We start from the raw sequence: 21554 nt of genomic DNA on the forward strand, positions 1-21554 counted from the left end.
TGTAGATTGCTTTGGGTAGTAGAGTCATTTTCACAATGCTGATTCTTCCCATCCAAGAACATGGTATATCTCTCCATCTATTTGTATCATCTTTAATTTCTTTCATCAGTGTCTTATAATTTTCTGCATACAGGTCTTTTGTCTCCTTAGGTAGGTTTATTCCTAGATATTTTATTCTTTTTGTTGCAATGGTAAATGGGAGTGTTTTCTTGATTCCACTTTCAGATTTTTCATCATTAGTGTATAGGAATGCCAGAGATTTCTGTGCATTAATTTTGTATCTTGCTACTTTCCCAAATTCATTGATTAGCTCTAGTAGTTTTCTGCTAGCATCTTTAGGACTCTCTATGTATAGTATCATGTCATCTGCAAAGAGTGACAGCTTTACTTCTTCTTTTCTGATTTGGATTCCTTTTATTTCCTTTTCTTCTCTGATTGCTGTGGTTAAAACTTCCAAAACTATGTTGAATAAGAGTGGTAAGAGTGGGCAACCTTGTCTTGTTCCTGATCTTAGTGGAAATGCTTTCAGTTTTTCACCATTGAGGATGATGTTGGCTGTGGGCTTGTCATATATGGCCTTTATTATGTTGAGGAAAGTTCCCTCTAGGCCTACTTTCTGTAGGGTTTTTATCATAAATTGGTGTTGAATTTTGTCAAAAGCTTTCTCTGCATCTATTGAGTTGATCATATGGTTTTTCTCCTTCAATTTGTTAATATGGTGTATCACGTTGATTGATTTGCATATATTGAAGAATCCTTGCATTCCTGGAATAAACCCCAATTGATCATGGTGTATGATCCTTTTAATATGCTGTTGGATTCTGTTTGCTAGTATTTTGTTGAGGATTTTTGCATCTATGTTCATCAGTGATATTGGCCTGTAGATTTCTTTCTTTGTGACATCGTTGCCTGGTTCTGGTATCAAGGTGATGGTGGCCTTGTAGAATGAGTTTGGGAGTGTTCCTCCCTCTGCTATATTTTGGAAGAGTTTGAGAAGGATAGGTGTTAGCTCTTCTCTAAATGTTTGCTAGAATTCGCCTGTGAAGCCATCTGGTCCTGGGCTTTTGTTTGTTGGAAGACTTTTAATCACAGTTTCAATTTCAGTGCTTGTGATTGGTCTGTTCATATTTTCTATTTCTTCCTGATTCAGTCTTGGCAGGTTGTGCATTTCTAAGAATTTGTCCATTTCTTCCAGGTTGTCCATTTTATTTTTATAGAGTTGCTTGTAGTAATCTCTCATGATCTTTTGTATTTTTGCAGTGTCAGTTGTTACTTCTCCTTTTTCATTTCTAATTCTATTGATTTGAGTCTTCTCCTTTATTTTCTTGATGAGTCTGGCTAGTGATTTATCAATTTTTTTATCTTCTCAAAGAACCAGCTTTTAGTTTTATTGATCTTTGCTATTGTTTCCTTCATTTCTTTTTCATTTATTTCTGATCTGATTTTTATGATTTCTTTCCTTCTGCTAACTTTGGGGATTTTTTGTTCTTCTTTCTCTAATTGCTTTAGGTGCAAGGTTAGGTTGTTTATTCGAGGTGTTTCCTGCTTCTTAAGGTAGGATTGTATTGCTATAAACTTCCCTCTTAGAACTGCTTTTGTTGCATCTGTAGGTTTTGGGTCGTCGTGTCCCCATTGTCCTTTGTTTCTAGGTATTTTTTGATTTCTTCCTTGATTTATTCAGTTATCACTTCGTTATTAAGTAGTGTATTGTTTAGCCTCCATGTGTTTGTATTTTTTACAGATCTTTTCCTGTAATTGATATCTAGTCTCATAGCGTTGTGGTCGGAAAAGATACTTGATACAATTTCAATTTCCTTAAATTTACCAAGGCTTGATTTGTGACCCAAGATATGATCTATCCTGGAGAAAGTTCCATGAGCACTTGAGAAAAATGCGTTTTCTGTTGTTCTTGGATGGAATGTCCTATAAATATCAATTAAGTCCATCTTGTTTAATGTATCATTTAAAGCTTGTGTCTCCTTATTTATTTTCATTTTGGATGATCTGTCCATCGGTGAAAGTGGGATGTTAAAGTCCCCTACTATGAATGTGTTACTGTCGATTTCCCCTTTTATGGCTGTTAGTATCTGCCTTATGTATTGAGGTGCTCCTATGTTGGGTGCATAAATATTTACCATTGTTATATCTTCTTGGATCAATCCCTTTATCATCATGTAGTGTTATTCTTTGTCTTTTGTAATAGTCTTTATTTTAAAGTCTATTTTGTCTGATATGAGAATTGCTACTCCAGCTTTCTTTTGGTTTCCATTTGCATGGAATACCTTTTTCCATCCCCTTACTTTCAGTTTGTATGTGTCTCTAGGTCTGAAGTGCGTCTCTTGTAGACAGCATATATATGGGTCTTGTTTTCGTATCCATTCAGCCAATCTGTATCTTTTAGTGGGATCACTTAGTCCATTTACATTTAAGGTAATTATCGATATTTATGTTCCTATTCCCATTTTCTTAATTGTTTTGGGTTCGTTATTGTAGGTCTTTTCCTTCTCTTGTGTTTCTTGCTTAGAGAAGTTCCTTTAGCATTTGTTGTAAAGCTGGTTTGGTGGTGCTGAACTCTCTCAGCTTTTGCTTGTTTGTAAAGGTTTTAATTTCTCTATCAAATCTGAATGAGATCCTTGCTGGGTAGAGTAATCATGGTTGCAGGTTTTTCTCCTTCATCACTTTAAATATGTCCTGCCAGTCCCTCTGGCTTGCAGAGTTTCTGCTGAAAGATCAGCTGTTAACCTTATGGGGATTCCCTTGTGTGTTATTTGTTGTTTTTCCCTTGCTGCTTTTAATACTTTTCCTTTGTATTTAATTTTTGACAGCTTGATTAATATGTGTCTTGGCATATTTCTCCTTGGATTTATCCTGTATGGGACTCTATGTGCTTCCTGGACTTGATTAACTATTTCCTTTCCCATATTAGTGAAGTTTTCAACTATAATCTCTTCAAATATTTTCTCAGTCCCTTTCTTTTTCTCTTCTTCTGGAACCTCTATAGTTCGAATGTTGGTGCATTTAATGTTGTTCCAGAGGTCTCTGAAACTGTCCTCAGTTCTTTTCATTCTTTTTTCTTTATTCTGGTCTGCAGTAGTTATTTCTACTATTTTATCTTCCAGGTCACTTATCCATTCTTCTGCCTCATTTATTCTGCTATTGATCCCATCTAGAGTATTTTTAATTTAATTTATTGTGCTGTTCATCGTTGTTTGTTTCATCTTTAGTTCTTCTAAGTCCTTGTTAAATGTTTCTCGCATTTTGTCCATTCTATTTCCAAGATTTCGGATCATCTTTACTATCATTATTCTGAATCCTTTTTCAGGTAGACTGCCTATTTCCTCTTCATTTGTTAGGTCTGGTGCATTTTTATCTTGCTCCTTCATCTGCTGTGTGTTTTTCTGTCTTCTCATTTTGCTTATCTTACTGTGTTTGGCGTCTCCTTTTTGCAGGCTGCAGGTTCGTATTTCCCGTTGTTTTTGGTGTCTTACCCCAGTGGCTGAGGTTGTTTCAGTGGGTTGTGTAGGCTTCCTGGTGGAGGGGACTAGTGCCTGTGTTCTGGTGGATGAGGCTGGATTTTGTCTTTCTGGTGGGCAAGTCCAAGTCTTTTGGTGTGCTTTGGGGTGTCTGTGGACTTATTATGATTTTAGGCAGCCTCTCTGCTAATGGGTGGGTTTGTGTTCCTGTCTTGCTAGTTGTTTGGCATAGGTTGTCCAGCACTGTAGCTTGCTGGTCATTGAGTGAAGCTGGCTGCTGGTGTTGAGATGGAGATCTCTGGGAGAATTTCACCATTTGATATTATGTGGAGCTGGGAGGTCTCTTGTGGACCACTGTCCTGAAGTTGGCTCTCCCACCTCAGAGGCAGAGCCCTGACTCCTGGCTGAAGCACCAAGAGCCTTTCATCCACACGGCTCAGAATAAAAGGGAGAAAAACAAGAAAGAAAGAATTAGTAGAAGTAGAAAGAAAGAAAGGAGAGAGGGAGGGAGGGAAGGAGGAAGTAAGGAAGGAGGGAAGGAAGGAAAAAAAGAAAGAAAGAAGATAAAGTAAAATAAAATAAAGTAAGATAAAATTAAATAAATTTATTAAAATAAAAAAATAATTATTAAGAAAAAAATAAAAAAAAAAAAAACAAAAACAGACGGATAGAACCCTAGGACAAATGGTGGAAGCAAAGCTATACAGAGAAAATCTCACACAGAAGCGTACACATACACACTCACAAAAAGAGGAAAAGGGGAAAAAAATCATAAATCTTTCTCTCAAAGTCCACCTCCTCAATTTGGGATGACTCGTTGTCTATTCCGGTATTCCACAGATGAAGGGTATATCAAGTTGATTGTGGAGCTTTAATCTGCTGCTTCTGAGGCTGCTGGGAGAGATTTCCCTTTCTCTTTGTTCTCACAGCTCCTGGAGCTCAGCTTTGGATTTGACCCCACCTCTGCTGGTAGGTCGCCAGAGGGCGTCTGTTCTTCGCTCAGAGAGGATGGGGTTAAAGGAGCAGCTGCTTCGGAGGCTGTGGCTCACGCAGGCCGCGGGGGAGGGAGGGGCACGGAGTGCGGGGCGAGCCTGCAGTGGCAGAGGCCGGCGTGACGTTGCACCAGCCTGAGGTGCGCTGTGCGTTCTCCAGGGGAAGTTGTTCCTGGATCCCGGGACCCTGGCAGTGGCGGGCTGCACAGGCTTCCTGGAAGGGGAGTGTGGACAGTGACCTGTACTCGCACACAGGCTTCTTGGTGGCGGCAGCAACAACCTTAGCGTCTTATGCCCGTCTCTGGGGTCCGCGCTTTTAGCTGCAGCTCGGGCCCATCTCTGGAGCTCCTTTAAGCAGCGCTCTTAATCCCCTCCAGGTACATGGGAAATTTCTTGCCTTTTGGGAGGTCTGAGGTCTTCTGCCAGCGTTCAGTAGGTGTTCTGTAGGAGTTGTTCCATGTGTAGATGTATTTCTGGTGTATCTGTGGGGAGGAAGGCGATCTCCGCGTCTTACTCTTCCGCCATCTTCCCTGAAGCCCCAGTGATATGCATTTAAGTTTCCTCTATGTCTTTTCATGGCTTGAGATCTTGTTTATTTTAAGCACTGAATAATATTCCATTGTCTGGTTAGACCATAATTTATTTATCCATTTACCTACTGAAGGACATCTTGGTTGTTCCCAAGTTTTGGCAATTATAAACAAAGCTGCTATAAACAGACATGTGCATTTTTGTGTGGATGTAAGTTTTTAACTCCTTTGGATAAAAACCAAGGAGCATGACTGTTGGATTCTAGGAGTATGTTCAGTGTTGTAAGAAACTGCCGAACTGTCTTCTAAAGTGGCTGTAGCATTTTTTTCTCTTTTTTTCTTTTTTGCAGTACACGGGCCTCTCACTGTTGCAGCCTCTCCCGTTGCGGAGCACAGGCTCCGGATGCGGAGCCTCAGCGGCCATGGCTCACGGGCCCAGCCACTCCGCGGCATGTGGGATCCTCCCGGACCAGGGCACGAACCCGTGTCCCCTGCATTGGCAGGCGGACTCTCAACCACTGCGCCACCAGGGAAGACCTAGAGGTGATTTTTTACCTGTGCTTGATGAATGAGATATTTCAGAGCTGATAGTACTATAGATTTATTCTCCAGCTCCTGGGATTTGAGCTTGCCATGATCACTCGGCTGTATGGATCAAATCATACTTTCTAAATGCCATACCCCCTTGATGTGCTATCCCTTTAACTACACTGGTCAGTGGGCTTCTGGTTATAAAGACAGGATTGGAAGTGGTTTTCTTGATTTCTCTTGATGATTTCAAGAGCATTAAAGGATGCCACCCCTTTTGTGGGATCTTGGGCTAAGGATGAGGGAATGGTGCACCTTATGATAGCCAGCCAAGGCCAGTCCTGACCTTTCTTTGCTGTTTCCTGAATGAGATTTTAAAGTAGAGACAAAGTGGGAAGGACAGGCTGTAGAACAATATAGCTTTTCACATCGATGACACACTTCCGGAAGATCACAGGGGAGCTGACCCTGTGGGAGGAATAGCAACAATGATCCTTTGAGAATGAAAGATGACAGATGTAGAGAATAAAGGAAAGGAGGATGGCAAAATGGGAAGAGATGCCACCATGATCAGTTAATCGAGGTCTTCATATTTAACTGAGATGAACTTTTCCTGTCTCTGTGATTTTTTCTGTTTGTCTTTTTGGAAAACAGGTATATGACAGCATAAAAGTTGCCTCATAATGAGCTCATTCCCAAATGGAATAGGATGATTTTTGCTACTAAAAAGTTGATATCAATGACTAAAATAGATGGTGTATAGGAATTATATAGAGTGTTAGTGGTTCTTAGCTGTTGATTGATTGATTGGAATCCCTTTTGAAATTCTGATAAGACAATGGTATTTTCTTCCTGATGAAAATGAACATATGCCCGATACCCCATTTTTAAAACATATCATCTTAGGTTTATAGGCTCCCCAAAGATTATCCCTGAACTCCTGTCTCCTGTTAAAGAATCCTTGGTTTAGACAGTCACACCAGATTTCATAAGGAGAGCAGAGGAAGCGTGAGAAGATGAGTGAGTTTTAGGTAGGTAGAAAGATTAAGTGTGAGGCATGTAGAAAGTACTGGATAATATTGGTGAAATAGAATGGATGACTGAGCTAAGAGAGTTTTTCCTCCAGCCCTCAGCTGCCACGTCTTTACTGTGCCACTCCTTAATGAGTCAGTCACCTTGGTAATAGATTTGTGCCCTTCACCACCCAATCCTTCCTTTTCTTTCCTTTATTTGTCTCTGAAGATCGAAACTCTGCTAGGAACTAGCAGTCAGACTGGAAATGCCTTGGGAGCGTAATAGCTAGTTATGTCAGCTGAGACAATAAAAAAGTTACAGCAACCCAAGTTTCTGGGGAATGTGTACTCAGCTTCGAGCAGCCCATCTTATAGGCCTGTGCTTTTCGAACTTTAATGTGCCTGTGTCTCCCTGGGGATCCTGGTAAAATGAAGATTCTGGTTCTTTAGGTCTGGGGTGAGTTAGGGTCTGCATTTCTAACAAGCTCCCAGGTGATGCTGCTGCCGCAGCTCCATGGACCACAGGATGAACAACAATGCTATGCTTTTCTTAGGAAGCTAGCAGAACTATCCTCAGCATTGTGGGGTAAACTTTTTTTTTTTGAGTGTGTTTCAAGTAATTAAGTTTACTCTCTCAGAAAATGCTAATTTCTCAATATGACCCCATGAAGAAGATTTTGAGCTAAAAAAAGGAAGCAGAGACTTATTAAATTTTTTTAAAATTTAAATTTTTCAGAAAATGGAAAATCAACTTTTTGATCGAATTAAATGGAGGCTGGTGTAGGTGTAACATCATCTCCTGTGGCATAGCCTGGGGAATAAGAATAGTACAGATACCTGTCCACTGTCCCCATAAATGTCAGTTAGAAATAACCAGAGAAAGCTTCCTCTACTTGCATAATACATCGTTTGCTGATAAGTAGTTGCACATGAAGGCTTAGCAAATTTTATAGTGAAATGAAAGCTATTTCTTCGTATTCATTTTAAGGGCTAAAATACAGAAAAAAATTACTAAATTACTACATTTACTTGGTTCGAGTGCACATCTTTTCTACGTTTTTTTTTTTTAAATGTTGGGGGTAGGAGTTTTTATTAATTAATTAATTAATTTTTGCTGTGTTGGGTCTTCGTTTCTGTGCGAGGGCTTTCTCTAGTTGTGGTAAGCGGAGGCCGCTCTTCATGGCAGTGCGCGGGCCTCTCACTGTCGCGGCCTCTCTTGTTGCGGAGCACAGGCTCTAGATGCGCAGGCTCAGCAGTTGTGGCTCACAGGCCTAGTTGCTTCGCAGCATGTGGGATCCTCCCAGACCAGGGCTCGAACCCATGTCCCCTGCATTAGCAGGCAGACTCTCAACCACCGCGCCACCAGGGAAGCCCCAAATGCACATCTTTTTTCACATTTTAACATAGCTGGAATTAGGATGTGTGTTATATACTCAATGGAGTTTTACAATTGCTGTTGGCCAGGTAGCAGTTGTAAGGAAGGTGTCAACATGTGTGCATATGTGAGCTTAATTGTTATTCTCAGTGGCACAGCTGGACAATGACAACCTCTTGGTATTTCAGTCAAAAACTGTAAGGACTATTTAAGAAAGAAGTATGAGTGCAGAGTGGGTGTCACAGCTTGAAAGAAAAGGTTGGGGACAATTTGAAGAAATGCTGCATTACCAATGCTCTTAATGGCATAGAGGTTGAAATTGTATAACATGGTATCTGTGACTCTGAGAGGAAATGTGGTTCAGGAGAGTTGGATTCTACATGTGCAAAAGTTTAAGCTACTATTAAAGTATATTTTGCTTATATTTTCCTTATACCATATGAACAAGAATAATGCATGATAAAAAAATCCATGTGTAAATGAACCTAAAAGAGCTATTTTAGGTATACAATTTAATTATATTTTATACTATTTTAAGTATAAAATAAAAATCTGAAATAGTAAGAAAGCATTGTGTCCCAGCGGAATTGCCAGCATTTTGCTTGGTTTCCTAGTGGTACATCTTACAATTAATGGCAGCTTGATTTGATGAAATACTGAAGTTTAAAAATTACATGTTGGGGAAATAAAGTTATCCCAAATCCTAAGATTGTAGGTAATGAAATCAAAGATAAATACAATAAATTATCTTTAATTAGTAAGTGTCTAAATTAACCAGGACACATGTGGTCCAAGAAAAGAGTGGAGATCAGTGGATATTACTATGAATTAGAAAAGCTAGGTAGCAGATTTGGTTTTGATATTGAACAGCTGTGTGACCTTGGGTAAGTCACTTTTAATTCTCTGGATCACAGTTTCCTAACCTGTGACATGAAGAGTTTGTCTTAGATAATCTCCAATGTACCTTTAAGATCTTGGATTCTGTTTATTAAAAAAAAATGCAGTGGGTAAAAGGTTAAGCTCACTCACTATTGTTTTATCCCCTTTATCACACTGGAAGTTTTCCTGATGAGCAACTAATCTTATTTACATTTTAGCTTGAACTGAACCAGGGCTCATTTAGCTGAACTCTGTTCAACTCCTATTCAAGTATGGGGAACAACTGTTCAGCCTCTTAATAATTCTATGAATACTTGAAAAACCATAATGAATAGGTACCATGGTTCTCTCTTTTCCAGAGAAAAAAATCTTAAATTCCTGTTTACAAAAAGAACAAGCTTGCGATTCTGTAACAATTTCTGTTATATTAGCTCACCTTTTGTATTTTTGCTGCCCACCAACCATTCCCCTTTCCAAATAGTGCCCTGATTTCTTTCTGAAGAATGACCTCTTTCCAGTCTGCAGTCCTGCTGGGGCTGTGAATAAGGGTCACTGCATTTTTCTAGCCAAATGGTGGGCATTTTCCCAGACCAAACCTATCATCTTTTCTGGGGGGAGCAGAGGGAGAGCTCTAAATCTAGAGCCAAATGTTACAAGAATGTAAAAGATAGTCAGAGTTCACATGCTCCTATGCAGTGTCCTGAAGTGAAGGTCAAGGTGGTCCTGCAGCCTCAGTGCCCAAAGCTGGCTGGTTGCTGACCCGATGCTGAGCTGACTCGAAGCCTGGCTCGAGCCCTCTTTGCCATTTTGAACTTCCCAAGATTGCTCTAATAAATTCTCTTTCGAAGTTAACCAGCATGGATTTCTGAGGCTTACGGTCAAGGAAGTCTAACAAGGGGAGCTTCAGGACTCCAGCATTAATCACCAAGCCTCCCAGTGTCTTGATGAATGAGCTGTGGAGAGGATAGAGGGATATTTTCAGGATTCCGACATCTCATCTCATTCCACACGAAAAGGGTTCAGATTTCTTGACTGGTTTCAAATACATATAACATAAAACTAAAACATTCCTACATACTCTTTTTACTTTTCCTTTGGAGTACCCGAAGTCTTTCAGTCTGTGTGATGGGATTTGGCTTTGACACAAATTACAGCTCCAAATAGAATTTTGAAATGCAATTTTTACATCTATTCTTCTGCCCATAATTAAAAGTAATTATGACCTTCCTTGACTGATCTCCCCATGTAGTGTACCAAAAAAATTCAAGAAGGAAAGCCATTGAACGTCTGTTTCATTCTATTTGAATGTCTCTTTGCAGAAGAGAAAACAAACTGGTATTTTTTTTTTTTTTTTTTTTTTGCGGTACGCAGGCCTCTCACTGTTGTGGCCTCTCCCGTTGCAGAGCTCAGGCTCTGGACGTGCAGGCTCAGCGGCCACGGCTCACGGGCCCAGCCGCTCCACAGCTTGTGGGATCCTCCCGGACCGGGGCACGAACCTGCATCCCCTGCATCGGCAGGCAGACTCTCAACCACTGCGCCACCAGGGAAGCCCCCAAACTGGCATGTTTTTCTTTTGTGCTGTGATGGTTCCATTTATTAGTTACAGCATTTCTTTAAATTTTTCACAAGCCAAACTGCTGTTCCTTTGGAAACCCATTACCCTGCTTCCACTATTCCAGATATTAGAAGCCATTGGCTATTTAAATAAAAAGAAATACAAAAGCCAAAGACAAAAAATATTTAAAGAAAGCAACTCATGATTCTCTGAGTTACTTCTCTTGGAAATATAAATTCTGGAGGATTAAAGATGCCTTTTCATGCTGTCACCACCTCTTACCCTGTCACTTCCAAATGGCTTTCTCTTCTGTCACTTGAGGTTCACAGGAAACATCCCTGCATATGTTTATTGTAGCAGTTAATAGTTTGAGCTCTAGAATTACATTTCTTTTGTGTCAGTACTTGATCCACTAATGATGTGACCATAGGCAAATTAATCAGTGTCTCAAAACTTTAATGTCTCCATCTATAAAACAGAATTAACCAGAATACATCCCCATCTGATTACTGTGAAGCTCATATGAGGTAATTAATGTAACACACTTAGCACAGCACCTGGTACCATATTAAACCGCGATGCTTATTTGTTATGGTTTTATTTTTATATATTAAGCAATGAACAGATGCAAATATGTAATAAAGGTAGAGTTTTCAATGAATCATATGGTACGGTGTGTGGTGGATATCAGAAGCGGGGACTTGAGGTGACAAGACTAATGGGTTACTTTTGCAGTAAATCTGATGTGATGTTCAAAGGGCCAGATATGATGGATGGAAAATGATGATGCAAAAAGAGGGAAAAATGAAATGAAGAATTAATGGAAAGGGCTTGTTGATGATCAGATGAATATGTCAAAGGGAAGAGTCATTTCTGAGTGACTGACTCAGGAATGGCATGGAGAAGTCAGAAAGGGGAATGGGTATAGGAAGAAAGGAATCCAAATAGAAATGTTCAGCCAAGAGAAGAGGAAGTCAGGTTGAAGCTTGTGAAGGGCTGAGTTGAAATCCTTGATACGTCTGGTCTTTCTTATGTATAAACAGAGCACATAATCTGTGGGAATGCAGTGGATTTTGAAAAACACATAGCCTTATGGAACCTCAGTTTCCTCTTCTGTAAACCTGATGTTGAATGATCCCTATGGGCCACCTCCCAAATGGAAATGGGTATACAAAGTGTGAATTGAAGGATGAACTGTGTTGAAGTGAGAGTTAAAGTATGAAAGTATATATCATATTATTCTTTACCCCATTTCTCTTTAAATTTAAAATTTTTGTTCTAGATGTTTGAAATGTATAATATACTATTAGAAAAGCCAGACAGCATGTTCAAAAGGCAGAAAACTTATCTCCTTCTTCACTCTACAGTGCTCCCAGATTTGATGCAGGGCATATAGATATAACCAAAGAAATGGACAAACAGTAAATGCATAGTCCAACAGCCTAAGTGTTTTGTATGACATATATAATAGTACAGAAAATAAGATTAACTTCAAAGGAAAAATATACAAGGGGATTATTTATCTGTGCCAGAAATAGACACTGTAAGTGTAAAAATACATGAAACCTTTACAATTTATGTGTGTGTAAACCATTCTCAATGACGTACACGATGATTAAGATGTAAATCTAGATTGCAAGCACAGACTCCAATTATGCTCACCTAATTGTCCACTACATACACAATTTACTGATTGGCACGCTCAACTAGACAGGCTCAAATATTACCTGGATGTCACTTAAATATCCATGATTTGTGAGTTTAGAGTTGTTCAAAATCAAAAGGTTCACTTTCCTAGCAGGCATACCACTTTACCCTGCAACAAAGTGCCCACAGCTTATTTCTTTTCAAGCTTCTCCTGCCTTTAATTCTATAAAGAAAAATTTGTTAATTTTTTTATCTACTAAAAATAAAATGTATTTTATTCTGTTTTGCTGATAATGGGTGTGCTGATTCATATTAAATCAGCATATCTATATTTGTTTCCCAGGCTATTGAGTTTGAAGCAGCCTTTGAGCTCAACCACACTTTAAGAATATATTTTACTTTTTGATATTTTAATTTATAGAACTCCATCTCTCTGTAGTGGGGAATTTAAAACTTTAAGGAATAGTTTCATGTTAAAGATTGGATTTGAAAATTTATACCCCTTCCCCAATTTTCCTCATCAAATATTTATTGGTGTCTGATATCTTCTTTGGTTCTGAGGTCACACAGGGCATTCATGGCAGAAAACTTTGGTTGAAGAGGTATGTGATGGAATGGACTTATAATTAATTGTATGATAAATAGAAAAAAATCTGGAAATAGGTGTAAATTATAGTGTTTTCTGTAGAGGTTTATATAAGAAGAGCTCTCCTCTTTTTTCTTTTTGCTGTGCCGACCTGAAGTATTTCTTTGGAGTTATTTATACCTACCCCAAGTAGATACTGGCAGCATGGTGGTCAAGAGCCAGTCCTGGATTTTGGAGTTTGAGTTTAAGTACCAGATATGCTAATCTATAGCTAGAGGGCATTGAGCACATTTTATAATCCATGTTAGCTTCAGATTTTTTTTTTTTTTTTTTTTTTTGCGGTATGCGGGCCTCTCACTGTTGTGGCCTCTCCCGTTGCGGAGCACAGGCTCCGGACGCGCAGGCTCAGCGGCCATGGCCCACGGGCCCAGCCGCTCCACGGCATGTGGGATCTTCCCGGGCCGGGGCACGAACCCGTGTCCCCTGCATCGGCAGGCGGACTCTCAACCATTGCGCCACCAGGGAAGCCCCCTAGCTTCAGATTTTTAAGAACTGTTTTTCTTTTTCTTTTTTTTTAAACAGCAATCCCCTGATAGGCGTCTAGAATTTACGGTATAATACATATGAAGCACTTGGACATAGCAAACCCATGTTTGTTATTATCATTATTTTTAGAGTTGCTATTTCTTCCTATATATGTCAGTGCTTCATCAGAATTTTCATGGCTCAGAAAAATGGTAACTTTTTATTCAAAGGCAAACCTATTTATGAGTCCCTTTTTCATAGCTCTTATTGGGAAAGTATTAAAAACTTTCAAAAACTCTTAGAAATATATGTTTTGAAAATACTCATGCACACACACACACACACACACAAAGAAAAACAAGTAATGTGCACTATACTGGGGAGTTTAAGAGCTACACTCATGGTCTGTTTTTTTTTTTTTTTAGCTGCGTCAGGTCGTAGTTGCAACACGCAGGATCTTTCGTTGCGGTGCGCAGGGTTATTGTTGCAGTGCACGGGCTTCTCTCTAGTTGTAGCGTGCGGGCTCCAGAGTGTGTGGGCTCTGTAGTTGCGGCACATGGTCTCTCTAGTTGTGGCGCACGGGCTTAGTCGGCACGCAGGCTTAGTTGCCCCGCGGCATGTGGGATCTTAGTTCCCTGACCAGCGATTGAACTGGGGTCCCCTGCATTGCAAGATGGATTCTTAACCACTGGACGGCCAGGGAAGTACCAGTCCATTCTTACAAGAATGTTTATCAGGGGTTTTTCATGAAATTCATATATTTTAAATCTTACAACAATCAGCAAGTTGGGTATTATTATTATTCCCATTTTATTCATGTGAAAATTAAGATTTATGGATGTCAAATATCTTTCCCAGGGTCAGAGAGCTAAAGATTGTGCATTCTGGATTATATACATTATACAAAGTCCGGATTTGTTTTGCATTGCGTGAAGTTGCTTTTTTAGGTGAATTAAAGAAAAGCTCAAGTATTTAATTAAAAAAGTGACAGCTGTGCACCCCCAGTTCCTGACAATTCCAGGTGAAACATATTTATCGATCCAAAATATTATGAAATAGAAATCAAATGAGGTACATGTGAAAACAATCCTTAATCAATATTGAGAATATACGCATTCTCCTGAAGAGGGAAAAAAAAACACCTTTTCAAAAATTTAACTACTTCCTTTAAATCACACTGGATTTTTTTTTTGTTTTGTTTAGTTTTCTTTATTCACTCACTGAAATGTTATTAGGTTAAATATCACTCAAATAAATAAATAAGCCTATTTCTTTCCATTAACTTGCCAACATGGAAAAAGGCTAGGAAATTGATTTACTTTCAGGAATCAATTTGGAGATAATTCTTCTAGATCTAGTGCAGCTTTTGATTTTTCTAGTCTCTCTAACTGTCAAGCCAGTAATATGTGTTTTGTTTTTCTGGCCTGGAAATTCCTTCATAGTCAGCTTCAGTGACATGAACTAGATAGATATATTCTTATTACTTGTTTGTTTTACCAAAAGTATTATTGATGAAAAGGAAAATAGAAGATATAATGACAAGAAATTGCTCAATTTTCATTAGACTCTGTTCTACCAGGCATTTAGAAAAATTGCGAAAATATAGAGAAGTCAATAGTAAAATCTTTCAAGGTAAGTTTGATTATCCAAAGAGCAATAGTAAAACATATATATTTAATAGAGATATATATGGGGAGAGAGGAGGAGGAGAGAGAGAAGAGAAAATATAAAATGAAGAACTGTGTACCAGAAGCTAGACTTGATTTGTAGATGTACGCCTACCTTTATTACCAACTTATATGTTGGGTCACCACAGCGAAAAACTCCACATGTGCTTACAAATGGACTGCTTCAGCAATATAATCTCACATATCTATTTCATTTAATGTGCAAGTCAAAAAAATCTTATCCATTGGAAAATCTTTTTTGCAGCCTTACCGCAGATGTTATAAGATTCAGTCAAAAGATGGCATCTTTTAAAATTTGAAAACATCAACCCTGTCAATTTACTCATTGCTATTAACAAGATCGAATCATAACAAAATCCAACTCGGCAGGCATTTATTTATTGTTGCTATTAAAAATGCATGGCACAGCAGAAAAAGTAAGACTTCTGAAAATAATAATAACAAAAATAACAGTAACTCAATGGGACCCTACTATGTGCCAGGATTTTACCAATATTGTCCTTCTTAAATATAACAACTCTGCAGTGAAGAAGTTATGTCACAGGAAAAGAAAAGGGAAGCTTAGAGAATTTAAGCTACATTTTTACAACTATATGTTGAGTCAGCTCCTGAATGAGGGCTTGAGGGTTTACCTGTCTGGCTTAACAGACTTTGCTTCCTTACCTCTATACTGAGCTGCTATACCTAAGATAAAATTGTATATATGTAAAATTGTATATATAAAAAAATTGGTTATTTAAAAAAATCGTACGTATATAAAAACCAAATCCATATCTTTATCTGAACATAAACATACCTAGACCTATCTCTATCAATTTGTCTCTTTGTATCTTTTTTTTTTTTTTTTAACCTATCTCTGTCTCTTTATCTGGGAATTAATGATATTTTAACATATAAAATAACTTAAAAAGTTAGTGTATGATATGAACAAGTAAAGTACACTCTGAACTGAGTAGAATTTGAGAAGTAGTCAAGAAGGAAAATGATAGAGATCATTGTCTGCCTTTACCAGAAAAAAATGTTACTTCGGACTTAGTCTTTTTTTTTTTTTTTTTTACTTTGGACTTAGTCTTATTGGAAAAGTGGGGCCATCTGAGAATAGGAGAGAGAAAGAAAGGAGCAGAACATGTATTTATTGAGCACTTACTATGTTCTAAGCATTGGGAAAGGCAGCTATTTTTATTTTTATTTTTTTTTTGCGGTACGCGGGCCTCTCACTGTTGTGGCCACTCCTGTTGCGGAGCACAGGCTCCGGATGCGCAGGCTCAGCGACCATGGCTCACGGGCCCAGCTGTTCCGCAGCATGTGGGATCCTCCCGGACCGGGGCACGAACCCGTGTCCCCTGCATCGGCAGGCGGACTCTCAACCACTGCGCCACCAGGGAAGCCAGGCAGCTATTTTTATTACTGCATGTAATTCTCTTATTATCCTTACATTATAGATAAGGACAATTATACTCTAAAGAGCAGAATTAACTAACCCACAACCCAGAGCAGGACTTTCACTGTGGGGAATCAAATGCTCTGTGCTTACCACATCACCATGAAATTGACAAAACAATACTGTGTGAAAGTTGATCTTCGGAAATAATATTCAGATAAATTGGAGGATGAAAGAGACTGGGACTGAGGGGAATTTTGGGGAGTTTAATAAAGTAAATCCAGAGCTGAAAAAAAGAAGCCTGAACTAAGGATGAGACATTATGATTAGAGGAAAACAATAACATGATTTTCTTTTTTCTGCTGAGCATAAGTGGTTCCCAAGTCTCTGAAATCCTTATAGTTTTCCAGAAGTTCAAATGTCATCTCCAGTCTTTCACTCATTTGATAACAGTACATTCATCTAAATTAATCTTTGTAAGTACTTAAAGTGCTTGTAGACTGTCAGATAATTTAAGAGTTTAGAAATATATAGAATGCTTATACAGAACCTACTGGATGTGAAATGGGCCAAGCTGAGAGAATAGAATAGAAGTCAGTGCAATTAAGTTAGGGATTTCTCACCATGCTGAATTATGTTCTGGGTGGAGAGATGGAGCTCCTAGTACTATTAAATGAGTTGACATGTATTGATTCAGTGGAATTATACTGAGGGGTCTTGAGACTGCTCAAAAATGAGATTCCTGAGCAATTTTCAGTGATTTTATTGTTAAGGAATTCTGGAGACTAAGAATTGGCAAACTGGAGATAAGCAAATACCTTTTTAAGTTTCGAAACAGGGAAGAAATATTTTGCAAACTAGAAAGTGGCAAGCTTTATTAATCTCTGGGAAGACTGGAATGAACTAAAGAAGGGTGGTTTTACACTTCTATAAGAGGAAGTGATGGTCAATAGGGCCCAACATGGACTGACTAAGATCAAAGCATGTGAGATTAATGCATTTTATTTTTGAATGGCATTGATTTTCTGGTACAACAGACCAGTGTGGTGACATTTCTCTAGGCATTATACCCATCTAATTGTGTGATTATTTTACATCTGCCCTGTCTCCAGATCAGCAATATCTTAGCTCCATTTCTCACTCTCACTTGATGACTCATTTCTTTTTTCACTGGGAAAATAGAAGCTGTTAGAGGGAACTTCCATGTGCTTCCTCCACCAGAGCTCCCCCTCTCCCTGTATCTGTGTCCACACAATCTGCCTTTCCTCCTCTCCTAGGGATGAGCTGTCCTGCTCTACTGTAAGTCCAGCTCCTTCCCTCGTGCACTGCATCCCACTTCCTCTTGCTTAGTCAAGGCCAGCACTTGTCCTTTCTTTCTCTGATGATATAAACTTCTGTGGGATCATACCTGTCAACGCACAAATGTGTTACAGTATTTCTCACCTTGGAAAACAAATGAAAGCAGAAATCAACCAAATAAAACCTTTTCTTGTTTGTGAATCTACTTCTCATGATTACTTCATTTATTCCCTTTAGACCAAAACTCCTTGAAAGAGTTGCTTGTATGTATTTTATCTCTAATTCTCTTCTTCAAGTTTTCTCTTGAACCCACTGTTTTCAGGTTTTGGTAGCCGCCTCCAGTGGAACTGCTCTTGTTAGTATTATCAATAATGATGCCCAGATGTTTTGATTTAATTTCTGGGATGAGAGCTGGGACCTGTGTTTCTTTTCGGCTGTTTGTTTGTTTTTTGTTTGTTTTGTTTTCTACAAGCTGTCCAAATGATTATGAAGTGTCGCCAGGACGGAGAACTGGCCCAGACTTTCCAAATAAGGATGAAAACCTTAGCATGCTTACTGCCTCATAGTGCTGGCTCTTGAGTGGGCCTGCCTCAGATACCTAGTCAGCTTCTCTCTTTGGCTGTTCCCTAGATAACACAGAGTGATTATTTTGAATTATTCTTTGTAAGAGTTACTGCAGAGTTCCCTTAAATAGAAAGCTTGCAATGCATTTCAAAATAAGATTATGATTTACAAGAAAAATGGATTCATTCATGAATTTTCTGAAAGACAGCTATTGCATTAGACCAGGTCCATATTATTTCTCAGTCTTTTGCAGATGATTGTGTGCTTTTATACACTAATAATCAAAAGAATATGGCACATAAGCAAATCATTTTAATAACGTTATGTTGTCTTGTGTGAAACATCTTCTCTCAAGCAATTTAAAACATTTTACATCTTTGTAGGACGGTACTTGACGTGTATTTTTGAACTGAAATATTTGCCTAGACTACTAAAAATTCATAGATACCCTTAAGCTGATGGTTCTTTTGCTTATGTGCACAGAAACCTTTGAGGAGTTAAGTATTATGTATTGAAAATGTAATAGTGGGCGAATTTTATCTTTCAGTCTCTGGATCTGTCATCTACTTCTACAGTGCTTATCACCCTATCATCTAGTCACTACACATTTCTCAAGGTATATGGTTTGTACTTTTCTCCATATTTATGGCACATAATGGTTTTTGATGTTTATTTGTTCCTGTTTCTCTTTTGAGAAAGATCGTGATAACATCAGTGTACAGTAATGGAAGGAATGAATAGTTGACTTTTTAACATTCCATAAAAACTCTGAAGATCAAATCAGCAGTTGAATTATCTGAGAAGTCCTACAGGCAATCACAGGAGTGAGAAGAGACCGGAAGTGGTGCTAGACCGGGTTTCCAATTCCAAGTTGAACACTAATTAGCCATGGGAACTTGGATGGATCTCTCCCTGTTCCAGGCTTCAATTTCTTCAATTCTAAAAGAAGTTTAACTTCTAGGTTACTCAAAAATGCTTGGGATTGTCTAAAGCTTTTTATAGCTGTGCCTGGGAAAATAGTAATTTATTCTTTAATATAGATTTTATTGTTTAATAAAAGAATGGGAATAATGCTATATTAGCTGTGAATAAACCCTGTTTTAGTGAGTGCTAAAATAAATTAATTTGGTAATTTTTCTCTGTGAAAAGTGTCAGCAAAATTAGATCTGTCTTTGAGCACAAATATAAAAGTCAAAAGAATAGTAAATGCAATTTCAATTTCATTCATCTCCTTTCAGTGACTAGAGACAAACTTGGAGTGCTTCCAAAAAACCCAAGTAAACAGAGAGGAAATTTTGGAAGATTGAATCAGAGCCAGAATAAACTAAGTTTTCTGTTTAGGACGGATATTGTAAAGGGATCCAAAAAAGGTTCAGGGAGATACATTTCGATCTGGGACCAGGCCAAATTGTTTTAATGAAAATTTTTAGAATTAGGAAGTTAATTTGTATCAATATTAATGTGTATGATAGACTACTAAGTATACAGGGAAAGGGCATTTGACTAATGACACATTTTTTCCCCTACAGTATCAATACTTATGGTCAATTAAGTGAAAATAAAAATCAAATTAACTCCATATAATTGTTAATATAGTAAAATAAAGTTTGTATTTTAAAAGATTATAGTTGTTTTGGTATTGTTCCTGAGAATAAGTGAAGTAGAAACAAATCTACTTTTTTTTTTTTTTTTTTTTGCGGTACGCAGGCCTCTCACTGTTGTGGCCTCTCCCGTTGTGGAGCACAGGCTCCAGAAGCGCAGGCTCAGCGGCCATGGCTCACGGGCCCAGCCGCTCTGCGGCATGTGGGATCTTCCTGGACCGGGGCACGAACCCGCGTCCCCTGCATTGGCAGGCGGACTCTCAACCACTGCGCCACCAAGGAAGTCCCAAATCTACTTTTTAATATAATTTTAGAAAATATCATATAAGTGGTAGCAAAGACAATCAAAACATTTAAAAGGAAAAAAAAGTTCCATGGGGCCAATATGTTTTTAAACTAGGTCTTGATGTCTGATGTTTAACTGGCACAACAGCAATAATAAAAATATATGGGTGAGATTAGCCATACCTTGACAGAGTTCTGAAAGAGCCATCCTCTACTCTTAACAGTGAAAAGTGAAAAGTGTTCCTGATTATTCAGGTTGACTTTATAACTTGTTTCTGGTCAGATTTGTTTAGAGTCTTTTCATGTTCAGAACAACATGTTTTCTACTTTGTAAAGTCTGGTCAATCTATGTGTAATGTAAACAGATATAAAGAACTGACTTGTTACCAATTGTAGAGAATTATAGATGGGTAGAATATTACACATGAATGAGATCTAATCTAATAAAAATTTTTTTCTCTTGATTTTTAGGAAAATGATAGAAATCTTTAATAAGCAAGATCCTAAACAACAATATAAAGCATCTCTCATTTTAGTGCCTTCGCATGTTAGGGTATTCTGTAGGAACTCTGGTACCAATGAATAGCACAATATGATTTGAATTCTGGAGTTATTAAAAAATAACAGAACTATTTTCAAATCTATTCACCTAGCTAGAGAGACATTAATGAGATAAATTGAAGTGGACAAAAATTATTTTAAGACATTAACATTTTCATTTTTTTAAACAATTTATTTTATATTTTAAGGCCTTAGCTAGATTTTATTTATAGTTATTTATAATAATTTTGATAACATAGATCACAAAAGAATTACCTTTAGTGGAATGTAGCCTATTTTATAGAAGCAAAGGTAAACCTCATTCATTTATTCAATAAATATTTACTGAATGCCTACTATGGTGAGGTGTTTTGTTAGAGGATGACTATTTTTCTACTGTTTCTAGTCTTACCTTCAGTAAGTATGAAACTTGTATTTTATACTTCATTACTCTCCATTAAATGTGTTTTTGGTTTTATGCTAGCATCCAAGATGAATACTTTAGGAGATTTTTTTCAAGACATGTTTTCATTTTTTAAAACTCATATTTTGAACAGTGCATTGGATCATCAGTTTTGTTTGGGCTTCTCTAGAGTTTTGTTAGACTCACCTGTTCCATTGACTTCATATACAGCATTGCTTATATGGAAATAGAAATGTGAGGGCTCTGATAGAGTCAGCTAGAAGCTTGATTAGTCCCTAATTCCTTCTTCCATAATAACATCAGAATTCAATATCTTGTCCTTTGTAAATGCATCCATTAGCAACTGAAAAAGAAATAAAATGGGAGTTAAAAAAATACTCAGAGCAAAACAATGATCCGTATGTGAATTTGTTGCTTCATATATGTAATACCTGTAAAATTGTCAGTGCTGATGTTTTCTAATCATGCAGCTAGAAATTAGAGGCTAATAAAAGCACAAAATACTCAAGCTGGGCAGGACTGTGACAAATTTAACCCAATATTTGGTCTGTTTCCGTGGTAAGATTGTACAGTTAAAAGTGCTTAAAACCATGACAACATTGAGATTTGTAGTAACACAGACCTGGATTTGAATCCTGGCTTTACCATTCACTAGCTACATGACCTTGG

The sequence above is a fragment of the Phocoena phocoena genome, chromosome 1, assembly GCF_963924675.1.
Source record: "Phocoena phocoena chromosome 1, mPhoPho1.1, whole genome shotgun sequence".
Taxonomy (NCBI): domain Eukaryota; kingdom Metazoa; phylum Chordata; class Mammalia; order Artiodactyla; family Phocoenidae; genus Phocoena; species Phocoena phocoena.